The sequence below is a fragment of the Heliangelus exortis genome, chromosome 1 (assembly GCF_036169615.1).
Source record: "Heliangelus exortis chromosome 1, bHelExo1.hap1, whole genome shotgun sequence".
Lineage (NCBI taxonomy): Eukaryota > Metazoa > Chordata > Aves > Apodiformes > Trochilidae > Heliangelus > Heliangelus exortis.
This window is the reverse complement of record NC_092422.1, coordinates 112350737-112367398: the sequence shown is the minus strand read 5'-3', so window position 1 is coordinate 112367398 and position 16662 is coordinate 112350737. Positions and strand designations below refer to the sequence as shown.

The 16662-nt window shown below is 43.7% G+C and overlaps 1 protein-coding gene across 8 annotated transcripts in view; it reads left to right on the top strand.

The window, feature by feature from the left end:
- Nucleotides 1-4504: 4504 nt before the first annotated feature.
- ST3GAL6 (ST3 beta-galactoside alpha-2,3-sialyltransferase 6) overlaps nucleotides 4505-16662 on the top strand; it is a 56741-nt gene continuing 44583 nt past the window's right edge. For 2 of the 8 annotated variants that reach the window (XM_071758844.1, XM_071758819.1), the window contains exons 1-2: nucleotides 14510-14646; nucleotides 14769-14948. The gene's annotated coding sequence lies outside the window, so the exon portion shown is untranslated. Of the gene's footprint in view, nucleotides 4658-4943; nucleotides 5110-6476; nucleotides 6604-6793; nucleotides 6863-13733; nucleotides 14363-14509; nucleotides 14647-14768; nucleotides 14949-15747; nucleotides 15988-16662 lie in introns of those variants that run through there. The other 6 variants (XM_071758801.1, XM_071758838.1, XM_071758810.1 and 3 more) reach the window with 6 other exon arrangements.

Sequence of the window (16662 nt, the reverse complement as noted above, 5' to 3'; positions counted from 1 at the left end):
AAAATTTCTAAAACTCTTAGCTAGTTCTAAAAGTGGTTCACTTATACTGGTTTGAAAATAACCAGAGCTGGAGCCACAATTGCTGCAAATGTTATGCTGTAGGTCTGCTTGCTGACTGTCATTACAGCAGGTGTATCCATCACACTAGTAATGCTTTCCCTTTTTTAGCACAAGTAGAGACAAAACATAAATATGTCATGGATTCATTACTACATAAGCAGGAATAGCAGTGTTAAAGTAAAATAGGTATTTAAAAATGTAACTGATAACAGTAGAAGAGTTTTGTTGGAAGTTTTTGTTCAAATGTATTCCATTTGGAGCCAAAAGACTTTGGACAAACTGGTTCACCAGGATAAGAATGGAGAGCAATGGGTATAGCACCATACAGGGGTGGCTTTTCAAGAGGCTTTTTTGGGACAGCAGATCCTGGGATCAGGGGAATCTTTTTCCAAGTGTCTGAAGAACTGGGCAGAAATCAGGGACATGGGTGGTGAAAGGAGGACTGAAGAGGGAGAGAAGCCTTTTGTACATGTGTTGTTTTTTCATAGGAAGGAAAAAAAACTAAGAGAATACTGACGAGTAAGATGCCTGAGAAATAAAACTGAAGTATGGAAATGGACATGCTTTAGAGCAGACCAGGAAGGAGGGAGCTTGACGAGAGAGAATGTAAAAGAGAACAGAAGTACAGAAAGGGCATCCACGTGGGAAACAGTCACTCAAGATAAGAGGTAGGTTGCAGCTCACATATGAGTAAATACAGACATCACAAATTGGAACAAATTGGCGCCATAGTGAATATAGTTCTTCATTTGTGGAAATGCTGGCCTAGAATAGGTTTAATAGACTTCTCTGTGGATTTTCTCTTCAACTGCTAAGAAATTTAAGGAATACCAATTGTACCTTAATCAAGAGATTTGATTTAAAACCCAAAATGGCCATAATGAGGGGAGGAGAGGGAATAGTGGGTGTGTGCATGTAGTTCTTAAAATGTGTATAGTTGAGTGTGTCCTGTGATCATATCTTGTAGTTTTATTAGAGGCAGCCAAAGTATGACCCAGTAGGTGTGACAGATCAAGAAGAGCTTAAGGCTTTTCTGGGTAGCTGTAACTTTTTTAAAGGTGGCCAGTTCCTGTGTAGAAAACTTCAGAGGTTCTGGTCCATGGGCAGGAGAGTGTTACTACCCAGGACTGTTGGCTTGAGCTTCAGATTTAACATCAGTTTTGCCTCAGTCAGTTCCTTCAACTTTAGCCATTCAGTAGTGTTTATCAGTTATCTACTGTGGAGGTTACTGTGGACGCTCAAACTCAAGCAGAAATGGTTGGGTTGTGAAGCTGTGCTGCGTAGCCAGTGCACCAATGGTAGCTTTTTTATTTTTTATTTTTAAAAAATTATTATTAATCAGTTCATTTCAGTTGCCCCTTTCCTGAGGGGGGTGAGGAGGACTTGATAAGAAGTACATTAGAAGTGTTCAGAACTGTATTCAGAACGCCCTGGACTCTTGCCATTGGTATTAGAAGCCAGCTGGGTCAAATGGCACAGAGTGGACTGCACTTGCTTCCTGAGGGCGTTTTCATTTGCAGGAATCATTAGTGCAACTTTACACTAGTTGAGTAATTCAAACAATGAAAACCTAACTCTTTTCTGTAGCTACTTACTTTAACAATGTATTCCAGTTATTTCCTTCACAGGGAGTGGACAGGACTCTGAGTATGACAAACGCTTGGGTCACCTGAGCAGCACATTTCTACAATTGTTGGCAGTTCTTGAAAATCTGAGTCATGTCCTTTCCTAGTTCAGAGGTTAACTGGTGAGCTCCTTCTCACTACTTGTCACCTCCCCACCCCAACACATACCCCTGTGTACGATACAGGTGCCAGGAATCACCGGGTGACAAGCCAGGCTGGTGCCTAGTCTCACCTGGTGATTCCTGGCACCTGTATCCTACACCCCTGCCTTCTTGCACACCACAAGATGTTTCTCATGTTAATCCAAGTGGTCTATCCCTGCAACTGTTACAATATTAGAAATGGTCAAGGTCCATTTCTGAACAAAACTCTAAATACTGAGCTGGCTTCCCTTGTTTGTTGAAGGTTTTGTTGCTTGTTTTTATTTGTTTGTTAGTTATTATATTCATATGAGGCAACTAAAACAGGTTTTGAACCAAGATGCTGCAAATAATTTTGTATATGTAAAATTACAGCAGTAATTGCAAATGAGGAAATTTGCTGTATCAAGATTTGTTTGTAGGCAACTGGACAAGTAGATTAACTTATCAAATGTATTTCATTAGTTTACAAATGTGTGATTATTTGTAATAATGAGGCTTGAGTCTTTTGCTTTTTACAAAATAAATTATAGGCAGATTTTATATTAATGATTGACCAAAAGGTGTTTGTGCTTCTTGGTTGCATTTTTTTAACACTTGTATATCATGGATAAATCACAGTCCATTAGCTCAAATATTAGTAAATGTGAGGCTGACCATCCTGCATAAGTGGAACCTACAAAGAAACTTGTAACAATTTTGCCAAAAAAGGTAGTTTGTTTAGTTAAGAGTAAAAACTAATAGCAATCAGAATTGCTTTATCAGCTAGGGAGAGGGAGGGAAGAGGGGGATGGTTCACAGTCTGGATACCAGTAATTGTTTAGTTTTCTTTTCTACATTAGCAGCCTTTTCAGCAGGCACAGCTATCACATATTCCAATCAAATGTGTGATTACTTGCTCCAAAGTGGAGAATGTTGTGTATTTTTTTGTTTTTTTTTTTTAAACTAAAGAAGGGGGCTTGTTTAAAGTTAATAGTATAGAAATAAAACATATGTGTGGGAGTGTAAATGTTTCAGACCATAGACAAACATCAAGATGGTCAGATCTGCCTCTGAGGGTGGTGGATACAGTTCACCTTAAACATCTGATTCAGACTCTCTGTTGAATTCTGGTTTATGGTATCTGAGTTTAACAAATTATTTCCTAGTCAAAGGTACATGGGTCTTTTCTCCTGTTGTTTAGGAAAATCTGGTTTTGCTCAGTTTAATCAGCTCAACAGCCAAATATTGCATCTTCAACATTTTCAATAAAAGTGATCTGTAAAAAAGGTTGTGAGGTGAAACCAGCTATAACAGTGGTCATACTAAATATACTTTTGCAATTCTCCACAAATTGTTCTTTTTCACTGTAGCTTTAATATTGTTTTTTCCTTTAAGGCACTTCTGTTCTCATGGCAAAGGTTAGATCCATTTTTGGAAATGGGTATTATTTTAATCTCTCAGATGCTTTTCCTCTTCAACCGAGGCACTGCAGACAATTATTAACTACCTTGTTTTGGACTTGCACTCGCCCATCTGTCTTTCCAAAGACAATTTCTGACACTTCCCAAACCAGATGCAGGAAGAGGGAACAATAGATGTGCATCTCAGATGACTTTGAAAACCAGCAATTCTGTTTTCATTCCAAAATGCAATGAAAGATAATTGCTAAAATCTCCACAGAGCAGCAGTCTGAAAAATGTTGGTTTGCTGATTTCAACAAATTAGTATTGAGGAAGATTAAGAAAGTTCAGACAGGACAAAAGGTCCTGCCTGGGCTTGCCACAGAAGCTGGCACTTGTTTGTTCCCTTTCAGATCATGTAATGGGATGGCAGGAGAGGAAGAGGAGCATTTACAGTTCTCTGATTTCTAGACTGTTAGGGCAAGGAGCAAGAAAATCCTGGACATTCTTTTCTGAGAGGGCTGCCAGGATGAGTATGGCTCCTGATATTCCTGACTTTAGAAGAAAAGAAAAAAAATCTGCTTAGGCTGTCTGTGGGCCAGTTGTCCCAAAGGCCAAGACACCAGAAGCACAGTCTGTCTGCTCAACTTATAAGGAGCATAATGAGTAAACCACAAAAGTTCAAGCAGGATCCCAAGGGAAAAGTGCCTTGTCTTTGATTTAAAATGTATTCCTTAAAAGCTGACTAACGACTGTAATTGTAGATGAGGAAAAGCAAGCAGTCTGCATGACCATGGCTGAACATAACCAGGGAATGTCGCCAGCAGTGACCCTGCTGCAGAGTCAGATGCAGCCAACACAAATCTCACAGAATTTCTGCCTCTTGGTGTTTCATGGTGACATCAAATCTGTACTGGTTGAAAACAAATCTGATTCCCTTCCTCAGTTTTATAGCTACAGCTTGCCCTGATCTTCTTATTCCTAGGCTTTGAAAGCTTTGAGTTGTCTGACAGTTGTCCACAGGACCTATAGATTCCAGCAATTGAAGACAGATCTGAAACATGATGTGTCCAAGCTGAACTCTGCAGTGTTGACTCAAGCTTTTTTTTTTTTTTTCTCCCCGGACACTTTGGACTAAAGTAGAAGTTGGAAAAAAAAAAAAAAAAAAAAAAAAAAAAAAAAAAAAGATAAATTTTAACAAAGTATTCTAAAAATATCAACTAAGCTCTGGTGACGTGTAACAGTTAAGTTGATATGAAGGTTTTCGTAACCACCCACTTAGCAGGCATTTTAGATGGAAGCAAAGCTATCCAGAAAGCAGGCTATGTTACCTGCCTCGCATACTGGAACACTGTGTCTCTTCACAAGCAGCCACAGCAGTGGATGAATCCCTTTTGGAAGAACAGTCTTGGGTTAGAGTAGAAAATTGGAAACCCTGGAAAGAATAAAGGTAAAGAAGCTCCATCTGGAAAAGATATCCTTACAAGTCCTTTTCTCTCTGAAAATACTTCTTTAGTCCTTGATGTAACTTCTGCAATGACCACCTCTTCTTCTGTTAAGAGGTGAAGGGCATGTAACTACTGCAACTCTTAGCTTCCCATGGTATTTGCCCTGCCTGGAAAGGTCACAGGATCCTTCTTTCTAATATTGAGGACTTTTTGATTTGCAGTATCAGTGTTTCAGATTCTGCTCTCCAATTTCTCTATCATTGTTTCTCTGTTGTTTCTCTATTGTAGCTTGCTGTTGATGAATGCTTGTCAGCAACAGCAGCACAGTAACACTGTGGTAATTAATTCTACATGGTCACGATGCTGTGACATCAGAGGAATTACAAGAACATATTCACCTGCAGGATGTGGCCTCTGCTGTTGATTCTAGACTAATCTTTCTGTCACCTTAAAGGTAGCTGTTTGCCTTTGTAAAGCATACTCTGGTTTCTCAGTTCAGTTCTAACTATATGTTTAAGCAAAACTTACAGGCAACTGTCCATCAATCTAGTCTTTGTTTGCTGTGGGGATATACAAAGCTACTTCCCAGTATACAAAGCTCCTGCCAAACACTGTACTTGGAAATCTTTAACAGAGCTATTTATTTAAGTAAGAATTAGTTTGAAAAGAATGTTACAATTGTACATTAGAGCTGATTGGAATAGAGACTTCTGACCATCCCAGTTACTGTGTTACTCAATAGCTCATGGGATAGCTAGCTCAACTGGCACAGTGAGTCTGTTTTCCCCAGGTAGTTTAATTCTGTAATTAACTTTTCCTTCTTCTTATGTGCATGCAGGGCAAAAATCAGCTCTGCCTCAGCTATATTCACAAGAAAACAGACACCTTTTGAAAACTGAGCTTCCCAATTGCTAAATAGGAAAAGAAAAGAAAAAAACAAATGGAAGAGTCCCTAGGGAGAGAGGGGAAACAAACTGTTTGTTAAGTAGGCAATGAGACAGATTATCCTTTTAGCTGTATTGATTCCAATAAAAGTTATTTCAGTGATAAAAAGTCTAGATTTATGTAAGAAGGGCAATATCTGGTTCACTGTTTGTGTTGCAGTAACAGCTGGGCTTTGCTTGTGTTTGCTGAAGATAACAGACATTTCCACACTGTCATACCAAGTTCAAGGTCCAGCCCCAAAGCACATGTTAGATGAAAGCATCAGCTGTGCCAGGGAGAGAACAACATGACTGAAAGTTACTTAATTCTTGTCTCACTTCTGCAAGAGAAGAAGCCCCTTCTCAGCCAAGTGATTACAAACACTGACCAGTTACAAAAAACCCTCATGTTTTGTGTGTTTAAATGATGCCTATTTTGTGAGAAACATCTCCCACTGCATTTTCACTGGCCTATCCACTGGCATCTGGAGGTCACTAAATGTATCAGTTTTCTAAATCTTGCTTCCAGCTACAGAAAACCAACGAGCAAATCATTACTTCTGTAACCAGGATGTGGAACCTCAGTGGGATTATTGTTCTAGAGTCATAACATGTGCTGGTGATGCTCCTAAAATAGGCACTGGAGATGTATCCTGACCCTGTGCTCCCTACAGAGCCTGCTGCAGGGGAGGAGAGCTGCCCGCCGCACCTCTCTGTTAGTTGAAGGAGATGATTGTTGACATAACAATGGTCCTACTTCTAATAATGTTGTTGTGATTTCCAAACTGGTAACTCCATGGAGATTGAAATCCAGCTCCAAGTGTTCTGGGTTCACCTCTACTGCCGGAGGAGCCCACATTTAGTTAAGGATCAAGGTTAAATACGGGTGCAGTGGTGTATAGTTGGTACAGTGTTGTTCAAGCCTGTGCCAAGGTCAGTGCAGGGGGAAGGGACTGATGGTCTGAGCTGTCTAAAAGCTGCTGCCAGTGCTTTTAGCCTTTAATCACTGAGAGCTGACTGAACAGGTAAGACTCCTGCTAAGCTGCAGGCTGGTTTGAATTATTTGTACAATACAGTTTGGCTATGCACCACTGAAACTCTGCATTAAGGACATCACCTCTTTATACTGAACTGCTGTTAAAAAAAAAAAAAAAAAAAAAAATTGGTTACATTAATTTAATGTGGATCACCATTATTTTTCTGCTTATAATACAGATCCAGAGCATGGACAAAAATACCATGGAGGCAAAGAGGTGTCCCAAGTCCCATCTGCTGGGAGTACAGGTACCTGTTTCACTTATTTAAGCTAATTAACAGGAAATTAACAGGGCTGCTTGCTCTCCACTGCCCTTCTGCTTGCAAAGGGGAGGGGGATCACCCAAATCTCACTTGTCCGTATGAATTCCTGTAATTTCTCTCTGTAATTTCTCTCTGTAATTTCCCAGTGTGTCAGCAAGTGCTCACCAGGGCAAAAAAGACCACTGGTGTCATCAGACTTAGTCCTCCCACTACTACACATAACAGGCATGTGGGCATTTAAGTACCCAGAAAGGCAGCTGTGTTGATTTTTATAGATGTAAGAAAGGAAATTAGCTACAGACTTTTATTTCTGCCTAGTAAGCTTTATACTACAAAGTGGGAAAATGCTAGAGGTGATAGGCCTATGCCCTTTTAGGAGAGGGAGTTGCCAGAAAAAGTAGATACAAGTAAGTTCCTAAGAAAGAGAGAATGTTTCCTGTAGCAAAACCAAAGGCAACACCTGAGAGTGGTGTTAATGAAGTTCTTTATGGAGGTGGATGAGAAGAGTAAGATTTTTTTACAGAACAGCTGTAGTATTCAGGGACTTAGAAGGTCTGGGGCATGGCCATGTCACTGTACATGGTGAATTTCTTCTTAAAAAATGTCCATAAAACATTTGCTTTATACACCACTGACTTATGTTTTGCATAAGGTCCTTTCTGATGAGGTCCTTGCTGATGCTTTACAACAGACTTGAGGCTTGTGGCAAAAAAGCTAAAAAGCCAATGGATAATGTGCCACAGACAGATAGAAAGCAGAGTAAGGGCACCAGTAAGTCTTCAGGTTTCTGCTACAGCAAGGAATTCATCAAATTCACAGCTCATTTGTGCACCTGTGTTCTTATGCCAGCAGTGCTTAGCTGCTCTCACAAGACTGGCTGTCCCTTCTCTGTGTAGCCCTTCTCTGCATCTTCCCCAGAACTGTAATAGATGAAATTGCATACTGTATTCTGGGGAAACAGCAGAGTTTTGTACAACAATGTCAGTGCTTTCCTATCCTGGCAGAGAAATAGCGTCTTACCTGTGGTATATTCTTCTTTTCTGCGAATGGCTGAAGATTTATTTATTATTTCAATTGTCTTTTGTGTGCCCTTGCCCATTTAACTTTTGACAAATCTGGCCTTAATCCCATGCATCTTTATCTTTACATCACAGCTCTTTGCTGACCAGGATTGTTTTCTGTTTGTGATTCCCAAGAACCTCCCTATAGTGTTTTGAGTTTTTCCCCCTACTTATTCAGGCCTAGTGTGCTTCGCAAGATTGTTTAATTTTGCTTAGAATATATATATGGGATAATATGTTAATACCTTTGATCTAGATACATTCAACCTCTTTCCACATTCAAGTCTTTCAGCTTTTCAGTCTAGGTAAATTCACTAATGAGTTTCCTTAATTTGACAGAAGTTGAAAAATTTACTTGCCAACCTGCTTCTGTTTTTTATTCTAAGCTGTACTGAGTACTGCTGTTTTGTATCTATGACCAGCTTTTTTGAATGTCTTTTCTACTTTCTAATTTGGGGTTGTCTCTTTTTGTCTCAGTGACTACTGAGAAATCTGGCAGCTATTATGCACATGGTTAGCTGGGCCCAAGTTTATTATTAGAAGTATTTGTTTCCCAAACAGTATCTGGGAAGTTAAAGTTGACTATGGCACAGTTCCCAGTAGTGTTTGTGTAATAACATTTCAGTGACAGACCTCTTCTTGCACTATTATATTTTAGCTGCAGACAAGAAAGGCCAGGTTTCAGTGAGGTGTCCAAATCAAAACCAGCCATTTCCCAAAAAACAAAGGCTGTGAGCAGGTGGTCTGAACTGCTGGAAGTGGAGCTTCCTGTTCATGTACAATGGGGATCTTTCTTCTGAATTAAATGATGATGAGTTAAATGACGTGGCTTATTTTTTAATAAATTGCAAATATCATTTGCTTTCCGCTTGTCTGGATGAAATGGGTAAGCACTGACAGAGGCAGTATTGTACTTAGATTACAAGTATCTTGGATAGTGGCCTATTGATCATATTCACATGGGTAAGGTCTGGCTTCCATTTGCAAGAAGAGCAGCCCAATAAAAAAAGAAGTGTGCTCCATGATCTAATTCTCTCCCAAGTTCTCACCCTCCTCCTTGGAGTCTCATCATAGTTTGTTGTATCATTTTATAGCTCTGTTTTGCTACAACATATTTTCAATCACAGACCTAATCTGAAGAATCATAGAATCATAGAATTGGCTGGGTTGGAAGGGACCTCGGAGATCATCAAGTCCAACCCTTGATCCACTACTGCTGCAGTTACCAGACCATGGCACTGAGTGCCACATCCAGTCTCTTTTAAAATATCTCCAGGGACGGAGAATCCACCCCTTCCCTGGGCAGCCCATTCCAGTGCCTGATCACCCTCTCTGTAAAGAAATTCTTTCTAATATCCAACCTAAACTTCCCCTGGCACAACTTAAGACCATGCCCTCTTGTCTTGTTGAAAGTCGTCTGGGAAAAGAGACCAACCCCCACCTGGCTACCCCCTCCTTTCAGGGAGTTGTAGAGAGTGATGAGGTCTCCCCTGAGCCGCCTCTTCTTCAGGCTGAACAGCCCCAGCTCTCTCAGCCTCTCTTCATAGAGTCCATGCTCGAGTCCCTTCACCAGCCTGGTTGCCCTCCTTTGGACCTGCTCCAGGACCTCGACATCCTTCCTGAACTGAGGGGCCCAGAACTGGACACAGGACTCGAGGTGTGGCCTCACCAGCGCTGAGTACAGGGGCAGAATCCCTTCCCTGGACCTGCTGGCCACGCTGTTCCTGATACAGGCCAGGATGCCATTGGCCTTCTTGGCTACCTGGGCACACTGCTGGCTCATGTTCAAGAGTACCTGGAAGAAGAAACATGCACTTGTTCCCATATTTTTGGCTGCTGCAAGCCAGTAAGTGTTCAGACAAGTTAATGCTGGACAAAGAAGTGGGCTATGTATGAGAGTGGGTTATGGTTATGTATGAGAGCCTTAGAAGCTGTAATAATGTATTTGCTCTGCAGGTGAAGCCAGCAAGAAACAGGACAGAAACTTGGGGATCTGGAGGCCAGAATGGGGAGCCAGAGGGAAAATCAGGGAGGTCTTGTTCTTGTAAAATGCACAGCAAAAACAACCTGAGCATTAAGCTGTGTTTAAAATAGCAAAGACAGCTCACATGCTGGCCTCTGCTCAGAAAGGAAACAGGGAGCAGTCCTGGCATGGCACTGTAGGAATGAGTGAGCTATCATAAAAAGACAAGTGTTTCATCTTCCAAAAGCAGCTTATGTCAGTCAGCTGAGCACACAAGGCCACGTGGGCAGGGACCCAGAGCCACAGGCTCAAGGGCTTGTCCTGATCGAGCTCAGAACCTGTCTGCAATTGGCAGCAGGGCTGTGACCCAGCAACATGCTGCAAATGAGGCTCTATCACTGCCCTGAGCCCCCTCAGGTGGTTACTCCCTCCTGTGCACCACCACCTCTTCTTTCCTTCTCCCACTCTTCCCCTGGGTTGGATGCCACAGCCAGGGTCCTAGCTGATCCACAGTCCACTCTGTGCCCATGAGCTACAATGTGGGAAAAATACTCCCCTGTCCCCACCAGATGGATGGGAGAGATGGATCTTGAGAGGTTTGTCTCCTGCTGGGAGGGAAGCATCAGCTCTTGGCCTCTTTCCCTGAGAGAAGGGCTCCCTTTAGTGCTGTGAAGCTTCAGTCTGGCTTGCCCTTGGGTGCATGTGGAGGTGGAGTTCTGACAGTATAGTGGCAACAAAGTAGGATGGAGAGGACAAGTGGAAACTTAGTTCCATGTGGTGGTACAGTTTAACGCGAACAAAAGATTAAATGAAGAGTAGGAAATCTGTGGTCTAATGTTGTTCTTGAGCTGGTGAACACCACTAGGTGGTTCAGGATGTATTATTCCATATTTTTGCAAACTCTTTCCTCTTCTTCCTGTTTTTTTTGCTAACAGTGCTCTTCAAGTGGGTGTGTTTTGACTCATTTCTTCCCCTGCACTTGCCTAGTGAGTACAAGGATATTTAGCGTCTATTGGATAATGTATTTCTTTATGGGCTTACAGATGCTCCTATGCATAAATACATTCTTCAAGGGCTTAATTTTCATAAGCAAATGACACTTCCTGATGTGCTCACCACTTCAGATGGCATTGGATTGGCTTGCAGGGAGGCTGTCTCAGCCTGCCTGGGTTATCTCCATGATATTTCTTGCCATCTTATACTTTTTTGATTGTATTCTCTGTCTCAGAGTGTAAGAGCAGGGCACAGCCCTGGAAAAAGCAGTCCCTAGGGACCACAAGACAGTCACAGCCTAATGTGTAGCTCTTTGGTTGACCAGGTCTTGAGAAAGTAACCTCAAACTAGGTGGGGGTTGCATCTGTGAACTTCTGAGAAATACTGTGGGTTCTGATGAGATGTCCTAGAGCAACTAAGCAGATTCTTTAAGGCTCCTGGGACAGGCTTTACCCAGACAAAGAGTCTCTAGAAGACATGCTATGCAGCAACAAATCAGTGACTAAAGCTATGAGGACTGGTGCTTGCTACAGCTTGAGCAATTAGTGCAGTGGAGAGCTGTTCCCTAGCATTTGGGGCAAGGATATTGAGAGTAACTTCATGGAAGGGTTGTGCTGATACAGTTTTTGAAGCTCAGTGGCAGAGACTTGGGCATGTATGGGACTTGGTGGTGTTCTCATGGTGGGACATAAAGAAGATTAGGGTCAGATTGTGACAGTAGGTGATAAAGCTAGAAAGTGACCAGAGAAGGAATGTTGTGACAGTCTGTGCTCTATTAAATACATTAATTTCCTAAAGTAATTAATAAAGGGGGACAGTTCTGTTGCATCCTAGTTCCAGGTGTGTGATAGACTTCATGGTGCATTGCATATTATTGAATTGCTAGGGAGGATATCACTTTCATGATGCTGCAGCTTTCCATTCTATTTATTCCATGGTTTCCACAGTTTTGCTGTTCCCATATTCAACAAGTATTTCCTTCCATTTCCTGTAATTTTTCTCTTAGTTTTTCTCTGGCTTTGAGAGCTGGGGTAGAGTCTGGCTGCAACATTTTCTTAGATTTGTTGTGACTCAGGAGCAACATAGTTTCTCCTGGAACTTAAATAAGATTCCATTTTATTTGTATGTAATTTAGTTATTGCTTTGCATTTAAAGTTTATGTGTCTTTTATGTTTAGTTTGGGTTGAGGTTTGTGTCTTGGGAGACTTGATTTTGCACTGACATAGAAAGAGAAACAACCGTTGACTTTTTGGTCACATGCATTGTTTGTGCTTGCAGGAGCATTCATTTGACTTCCTGCTAGTCATCCTTTTCCAAAGCATTTTGAAAGCTACTCCTTGTTTCCAGATCATAGCTGATACTATTTTGTGCAATAGAATACATCCGCTAGAAGTGATTCCTTATACTTTCTGCCAAATATAAACTCATTGGTGTTGCAGATCAGTTATTAACTTCTTGTTTGTACAGATGGTTTTGAATACAGCTAGAAACAAGCTAGGAACTTTTCCATTATATTAATTGTTCAAATGGCCATCTGAATCCTTGAATTCAGTTTGATATATTTAGATGGCAGCAAACATCAGCTTTCATTTTGTTGCTAGCCTTGGACAGTTACAGTTGCCAGAAGACACTGAAGTGAAATTATTACAGATATTATTACATTATTTCACCAGTGTAGTTAGAATTTGGGATTTTGCAGTTTATTCCAGACAGAGCTGTATTCAGGTCTCTTAGATACAATTCCTTGTATTTGTTACAAACTCTGCCTTTAAGGCAAAGGAATAAAACTGAATAAAATTGACAAGCATTTAACTTATATCCAGCTGTAAAGTCAAATGACTTCCTCTAAGTCATCACACAGTGTTACCACAGGAGCACTGTATGTCTTAAGTAGCTTCAGGAGTACCTCAGTAACTTACACTGACGTCTGAGCCAGTGGCTCAGTCCTGCTAACAGCACATTTGTGTTCTTCACCCCTCTGTTTTTCAGCCTGCCCAAGGGGCCATGCTAGACTGTTACCAATACCCAGGTTAGCAAGTATGAAATTCGCTCACGCTTATGAACTCAGGCACAAAAGATGCAGCTGCAACACATGCATCCTGCCTGGAACAGAGGCAGGAATATTATTGACTTCCTCAAGGTTTCCTATGCTCCCCTTGTGGTGAACAGTCCCAGCATCTTGTTCTGCAAAAATCTGGCACATCCTGAGAGTTCCAAGTCCATCCTGTATCCTAAACAAAGGCAAGGCCTTTCAAATAATAAAGCAAGGCCAGGACAAAATAATACTGGACTACATGGTTTAAGAAACGTATGACCTGAAGGGGATCACAGTGAAGTGACATAACCCATCTTCTTGTGTTTTCTAACTTCTGATTCCTTCCCTGAGTAACTCTAATGTGTTTTTTTTTTATAATTGGTTTTGTTCCTGTAATACTTACTCAAGTTGAAAGGTAAGGACAGAAGGGATAAGCGCTAAAAAGAAAAACGATAAAGTAGAGTTAAGTAAACTAATTTTGGAAGGAAGATAATTTGTCACATACTTTAAAGCAGCATGGTTTTGTAAAGGCCAGGATGTGAAGGGTGAAAACCTGAGGAACCTCATGGGAAAAGGGGAAAAAGTACAAAGGTATTTTCAGCTCAAGGCAAGACAAATTACAGAGGTCTGAGCTTTGCTTCCCAGCCCAGAACTCAGTGAACACCTTCCCAGTGGGCTACAGAGTGGGAAAGTCCTTGAAGGACAAACAAAATTTCCCTGCTTTAATCTCTTACTTTTATTACCTGTACATATAGGCTGTAAAAAAAATGCTGCTGAGAACAGACTCCACTTCTGGTCATTCCCAGTGAAAGCCACCAAAAAACCCAAACAAACAAATCCCCCCGGGGGCTGCTCTTCCAAAAAGGAAGCATCTTGTGGTGATACAATGCTACAAACGTCCTGCAACCTACCTGAAGTTTCATATAGAAAAACGTGGTCAGGACCATAACGTTTAAAATAGGAGAGGACAATTAAATTATTAACAACCCCTCAGATTTCTTCTAGCACGATACTCTTCTCTAGGTAAAATACAGTATGGATGCAGCACACGATTCCCAGACAAGCTGATTTTTTCATCACTGAAGTGATAAAGGGGCCACAAAAAGCTACAACTTTGGGGCACAAGTTCATGGGCGTGATGTAACAGTATAAACTGTAATCTCAAGTAGTGATTTCCAGTAGTGCGCGGCTGGTTGCTATAGCGTGGGGAGAAGATTTTCCAGGAGCCCCATGACTCTCTCCCGGGCTGGTCATGTAGGGCGAGGCTTCATTTTGCCCCTGGCAGCAGCTCTTCGGGAAGTGGTTCCTCCCCTAATGGCTCTCGCTGGGGCTGGCGGGAAGGGGGCAAGGTACTCGGAAAGGGAGAAGACAGCACCTGAAATAACTAACTCCGGCTTTCAGCTTGCTTGGCTCCCCTCACAGCCCTCCCCAAGGTGACACTCAGTTTGTTAATTAGCTCTTAATTCCTGGCGGGGAGGAGCAAGCTCATGCAGCGGCGGGGGGGGAGATCGCTGCTCCCCCCGCTGTCCGGGTCTCCCACCCTGCCCTTCCCCACTCTCCGGGCTGTCTCTGGCTCTCGGCTGAACGGCAGTCCCGGAGGAGGAGGGAAGAAAGGAGGGAGGGAGGAAGGAAGAGTGGCTGCGGCTGGAAGTCAGTCGGAGAAGATACCCTGGGCCCTAGGGAGAGGGAGACGAAACGGCGCTTTAGCTTTCTTCACGTGCGTCTCTCCTCCCCCTGGAAGGCTTTGGTATAAATCGAGGAGGAATTTCAGCGTGCTCGAGCCAAGTAACATCTCTATCTGACCGCGCATCGTGCTTCCTTTTACGTATTTTCTTGCAGATGGGGCTCAGCTGAAACAAAACGTCCCCTCTGTCCTGATCGTAAACACTGCCTTGAAGGAGTAAGGCTGGAGCTACCGAGAAGCTGCCGACAACCTAGACGGCCCTGATAACGGGACAGAACTTGTCGCTTCTTATCTCGGATGGTTTATAGATAAAAGATCTGCGATACTGAGAACTGGTAAGTGAATATCCCTGCTTTTTAAAGTGTATCTCGGGTAGCTCTGTGAAGTGTTGCATAGGCTGAGAGGATCTTGTGGATGGTGCCTGAACCCGTAGGACTGGATACGCTGAAAGTGCTTGTTTCCCGAGTTTGCTGGCATTTCTGCCCTGAGACATTTTCTCACTACGCTCTTGCGTTGTGTCACATGGGAAAACTTCCATAGACTCGCGTAGAGTCTGTGCATGCTTCCAATTTTAAACCCTCTCTCAGGTAAGGTCTAGCTGCCAACAGCATTGCAACTCAGGTGTAAATTACCGCATATTCCAAGGAAGAGCTCGCTATTCCGATACATCAGCGTGTTCCTCGGTGAAAGCATTCAATTAATTAATTGACTTTCCAAGAGGCATGGCAGCCTGTCTCCACAAGACTCCTCTGAAGAGAGTACAATCGTAATCCGTTTGAGAGCTGATGAGAGGAGATGTCCCAGACTTTTTCCAGAGGTTCCTGGGAACTTCCTGAGAACTTCCTGGTAAAAAAAAAACCAACAAAAAACATCGCGGCGTAGCAGGGACGCGGTTACCCGTGGGGATGAGCCTGGCAGAAGCTGAGCCGCCGTCCTCGCCCGGTTTGCGGACGGGATTTAGAGGCTCTTGTTGGTGCAGGCAGGCTGCCGGGGCTGGAGATCGACGGCGGCGGGGGAGAGGCCGGGCTTGAGGGGTCTCGGCCCCGGCTGGAGAAGGGCTCCCCAGGGGGGTGGGGGGGGAGGGTGGGGAGAGCCACTGCCCAGTGTGCAACCGCGAAGAGCGGGGCCTCTCTGCGGTCGCGGCGGCGGGGGAGGTCCGGCGGGCAGCCGGGTGCCGCCGCTCAGCCAGGTGGGCGGCCCGGGGGCTCCGGGGGGAGGGGGCGAGAGAAGGGGCCGTCCCCGTTCCCCCGGCGGTCCCTGCCGGCCTCGGGAGCAGCTCGGCTCTCCGCGGCCTCTCGGAGCAGCCCCGAGCCGGGGCGGCGGGAGGAGGCGGTCCCAGCCCCGCCGCAGCAACCTCGGCTTCCCCCGCGGGCGGTGAGTGCCGGCGGGTTGGGACGAGGGGAGAGGGGGAATAAAGGGAGGAGGACGGCGGGGCGCCGAGCGGGGCCTCCGGGGCCGGGTAAGGCGAGGGAGTGAGGAAAAGCGGGCTCATGCGGGCAGCACAGCCCCACGCGTGGGGAGCTTCTCGGCAGAGCTAGCAGCAACCAGCAGCGGTCCGTAAATAAAATTTCAGGGGAGTTTCATGGCTTCTGCTAAGCCGCTTGGGTCTGCTAATAGCACCGTGTTGTCATGGCTGCCGGTCTGGCAGGTTCCGATAGAAGAGTGGTTTTAGCTGGGGTGGGACTGCCCCTTTGGAAATGCCGAAGGCCTAGGGGAAGGAACAATGGGCTCCGTAGGGAGACTGCCTTAAGCTATGCAAATCCGCTGCATGTAGTTTAGGGAAGAAACCAGAGCCTGGAAGTTTTATGTTCTCTGATTTTTCTAGATTATTATTTGGCGTTGGGGCCGGTGTTTCTACTCTAGTTATTTTAAGCTGTGAGATCAGTTCTGCTGTTCTTTGTCAAATTAAAATTTCCAGTGAGATGAACAGCTGACCTATTGGGATTTGTGGCTGTTGCATTCCTGTTACCCAACTGAAACTTTTGTCCAGGTTTCTTCAGTTTTGTGTCTATTCTTCACCCACTTTATGCTGAGCTGTTACAGTGTGGT